The sequence below is a fragment of the Anguilla anguilla genome, chromosome 9 (genome assembly GCF_013347855.1).
Source record: "Anguilla anguilla isolate fAngAng1 chromosome 9, fAngAng1.pri, whole genome shotgun sequence".
Taxonomy (NCBI): Eukaryota; Metazoa; Chordata; class Actinopteri; order Anguilliformes; family Anguillidae; genus Anguilla; species Anguilla anguilla.
Genome location: NC_049209.1, coordinates 33,705,142 through 33,709,611, shown reverse-complemented (window position 1 = coordinate 33,709,611; position 4,470 = coordinate 33,705,142). Strand labels below are relative to the sequence as shown.

At 37.2% G+C, this 4,470-nt stretch overlaps 1 long non-coding RNA gene across 1 annotated transcript; it reads right to left on the bottom strand.

The window, feature by feature from the left end:
- On the bottom strand, window positions 1-2,427 carry LOC118234941. Its single transcript, XR_004766760.1, has 2 exons — window positions 2,287-2,427; window positions 1-262 (listed from the first exon to the last, which is right to left on the bottom strand). It is a non-coding gene; the product is annotated as an uncharacterized LOC118234941 (long non-coding RNA).
- Between the last annotated feature and the right edge of the window lie 2,043 nt (window positions 2,428-4,470).

Below are 4,470 nucleotides of genomic sequence, written 5' to 3'. Positions count from 1 at the left end.
TTGCAGCCCCCAATAATATTTTATTGGCTTATATCCAATGTCTTACAGTGATACAGAAGCAATAATAAAATGCACTCTCTGTGAAATGTGAAGAAGCAGATCACAATGGAAACACTGAGATCATGGTCCCGTGTTGTGGTGGCACAGTGACATCTCTGACCCAATTGCTTAGCCTGCATTCTCAGTCCAGGACCCTGGCACCAAACAGGCAGGAGTCCTCAGCACCACTCTCCTGTACGTTGTGTGTTTGCCCCAAACAAGCCTGTGGTGGTGTTGACACACAAAACATTGATCCACACAGCATTCCTACTAACAAAAAATTGAAACACAAGATTTACACAAGATTTCATATTTTAATGCACTCTCCGTTTACAACCCACAAGAGTTTTTAAAGTGATAATCACAGAAAAAAAGAATTCTTTATTTAAATGTTTTATTTATATATTTTTTTAATTCAGGCAAGTTTCGAAGCATAGCAGCAACAGGAATGAGGTATCAGCTATGGTCTGCAGAGTATTTACATCAACCACTAGTGCTGTCTGATGGTAAAAAAGAAAAAAAAACACTTATTTTTTACTTTCCTAATCTAGTGGGGAAGTGGTTGCTATTCTGTTGATTAAGTACATTTTCACATAAATCATATGCATTGTAGTTTTAGGTTCAGAATAATTTGCTAATATATTTCATATAAGAATATATTTCATATATTTATTTATTTATTATTATATTTAATGTCATAATTTGTCATGGTCTTGACATTTATGGTTGCCCACTACATCAATCAAGAAATTTTGACCATGTCGTATTGTATGGTTGCACACAAAATCACAATGATGTATTTTTAAACAAATTATAAGCCTCACAAATGTTGGAGTAAAATTTGATATCATTCATTTATCAAGAGAACATTTTTTGATATACTTTAGAATAAAATTAAAATCCAGTAACATAACTCCAGTTTCACTTGAAGTTCAAATAAAATCTGCTGATTTCACACATGCTAATTTTGCAAGTTGAGTGGACAGTGCCACCATGTGGCTGATATATTTTGTGAAGTTCACACATAGCCTGTTCCTGTGTGAGAAATTATTTTTCCAAAAAAAAAAGAGGAAAAAAAGAAGGCTCATACATAATATGTATATGTATTTGTTGTTCCTTTTAGGAAACATTATATTCAGATACAGAAATTTAAAAGTAAACATCAAATCATTCATCCATTAACAGAATGGATAGTACAGTAATTTGTATGTATTGTGTATACCAGACGAAGCTGGTCCATAGGCAGAGGAAGATCAAAATATGAAGAAAGTAAACAGTTGAAATAAACTATTACAAAATCTCAGTGTCATACAAATCTATTTTCTCTCCAATATTGAAATTCTGATTAAAAGGCTTCAACAGCGACACCCGCAGACACAAGGGGAAAGGGCAATCAAGTGGTGGCGTGGTGGGGAGTGCAATGGTGCGTGGCGGAGTGGTAGGGCGGGTCTTCTTATATCAATCTAATGTATTTATTTTTTTCCCACTGGTAATATGTGATTGGTCAAAATACGCAAACAATACTTCGAGGGAAGGCATCTCTCTTACCAATCAACAGACAGAATAAAATATTGACATCGAGTTGGTCCAATTACTGATTTCCGAGTTTCATCCGCGGGTTCAACGTTAGTGTAGCGATCTGACGGTGAAACGATTTTAGCAAATTACAAAACGCGCACATGTCGCATAATTAAAAAAATTTTTTTTAATGTTTAGGCATATTACAAAGGAGCCTATGTTTCCTTTTTCAGATTTACTTTGAGCTGTTATGGCATTTTCATAGTTTTTTTTCATCGAGCAGTAGCTAGTAGTTAGCCAACCGCTAACTCACGTTAGCTTGCTCCCTAGTTTTACATTTGTCTTTTTTCAACCAGCCGTAGCTAGTTATCTAGTGCTACAACAAGCTTTGGTTTTGGAAGGACTGCTCAGATAGCTAGTGGGATGGTGATAATATTGTGGATTATTTATTGTCACAAATACGCCGATTAGGCAGCTAAACCGAGAATCGAGACTGCTGGACGACCAACTCCCCAGGTAACCATGATGAAAAATGCTGAATCAGGTCATCAGAAAGTTTTACGTAGCTCTAAGTGGTTTTCTGAGTTAACCCAATTGTTGACATTTCGGGGTAAACACGGGATTTCAGTTTCAGGTTTAAGTTTCAGTTAGCTGGATAGCTAACATGAACCTATAGTCTAAGCCACACCCACAAACAGCAGAAATGAACAGTCTCTGAAATGAACGCACCGTTTGTAAGAGGTTCTCGTGAGCCATCATTGCAAGAAAATCAGGGAACGATCCTTTAAGGCAGTCGGACAATTATCTTTATGAGCGCTACCGATTTAGTCGTGAGGGAATAAATTGCCTGTAGCAATTAGTTTAATGGGAGTGCACATTGACACCGACAATTGGGCTTCCGCTTCCGCTTGTATAACGCCTTTCACATAAAATTCAACGGAAGTTCTTCGCATTTGAGAAGAATAAAAACAGTATGCCCAGCAATCAGGGAAGTGTAGCTTACTTTTCCTTCAAAGGACATGTCGGTGTGCTCAGATTTCCTGGCCATGCAAGGATGAGCTCTATTAAGGAGAGTTTCTATGACTTACAAGATGGTTCTACAATGGCAGTATTTCCATAATTATTATTAAGTAATCTACAACCGCCAAAACGAAATAAAAAACAACATAGATTAAGAGTATGAGAGTAAGAAAAAATATTGCTTTTGTCAATTTCACTGTTATGCAATCATGCAAAGGTCTGTGTCAGCTCGCTTTCTAAGGAGTGCTATCCTGTTTTGACGTTTTTAATTCCAGATTTTCATGGTTTTTGTTTTTTCCTTTTTAAATCGGAGGTTGTTGAACACAGTTCTCTAAAGCTCACCCTTGATAAATACTCTTATCTTCCGAAAGCCTGTATGGTGAATTTGGAAACAATAACAGGATTGAATAAATACTTTGGACATAAGAAAGTAACGATGTGTAGCCAACTAGTGTAAAATAACATGTGTTGGATTGGTTGGTTTTGTTCCTGTCCTCCTTTTCCTGCCCTTTTTCAGTCACCAGCCTCCACTGGTATGTATATTTGCACTGCTGGCCTCAACCCATAAGATGACTTTATGATTTACGCTTTGTAAAAATTTATAGCTTACTGTTTTATCCAGGCAGGCATTTTTAGTGTCCTCAACTTTCAATGAGAAACTTCCGCTGAGGTTTCCTCAAGGGATTTGCTCCAATTTGATATCTGATGGCTATGGGGCAAATCCAGCTTGATTTTAGTTTTGTACTACTACTGCATGCTACTGAAAAAAGTTCTGCTAACATTGCTGTTGACAATGTTTTTGTTGCAATTTTCCAGTGCATCTAGAGGAAGTTGATTTAGGAAAATGCCCATGTGGAAGTATCCCCTTTAGTCCCTACACGTCCCAGCATGTTAGTGTTTGTGAAGATCACGTTTTTCCTAGATGGTATTTGTATCACTTCTGCACAGATTCACTGATGATGCGACCATCTGTAATGTGTCCATTTTCTGAGCTGCAACATGAGATAAAGCTCTGTGGTGCTGAGCAGAAGGGCTGGAGATTCCACATAGTATGATGTGCTGAAATCATCTATATATTCTGCACATAGACTCTGTGGGATGTCCAAGTCCTGGCTGCATTACAGTACTGATGCAGAGCGTATAATTAAAAGCAAAAAAAGAAGAAAAAAGTGTTTCCGCCCGGTGACCTTTCGCGTGTGAGGCGAACGTGATAACCACTACACTACGGAAACATAGGACAGGTTTATGTAACCATGGAAACTTAATTTCGCAGTACATTTTATAGCGTCAGTGCTTCATCCAATGTAACACGCGAAAAAATTGCAGTTATGATTAGCTAACGTTAGCCTACTGAACTGGAGGTTTTGAACAACATAGAATGGGTAGGCTAGATGATCCGTGTAGCTACTTTTTGGCCAATCGTTTTCGTTTCAGGAACAAAAAATAATAATAATTTTTAAAAAAAACCCAATACATTAATGCATAGATATTTCACGTAAAAAACAGAAATTGTAAAACGAGAATCATCTGTTTATTCATGTTGCTGACTGATTTTAAACATGTAATTACAGAAACTTAAATGGTCATTCATTTGTAACGTAACTCTAATTGACCGTTTGCAAATTTATAATTTCCACTGTAGTCCACCAATCCCTGTTTAAAAACCGACGTCTAGCTCCGACACTGTCTGCAACATTGCAGCGGACAGTGGAAAACAACTTTAGCTACATGTTACAAAGCTTTCTTTGTATGTGGTTAAGGTCGTTGGGGGACTTGTAGAACATACACACGTTATTCTGAATGTCTAGATGGTGTTTGTTATTTTTATCCCATTCTCCAAACCGAAGACAAACTTGGAAACCTGTCTGCTGTGGATAAAACTTTGTGGACAAA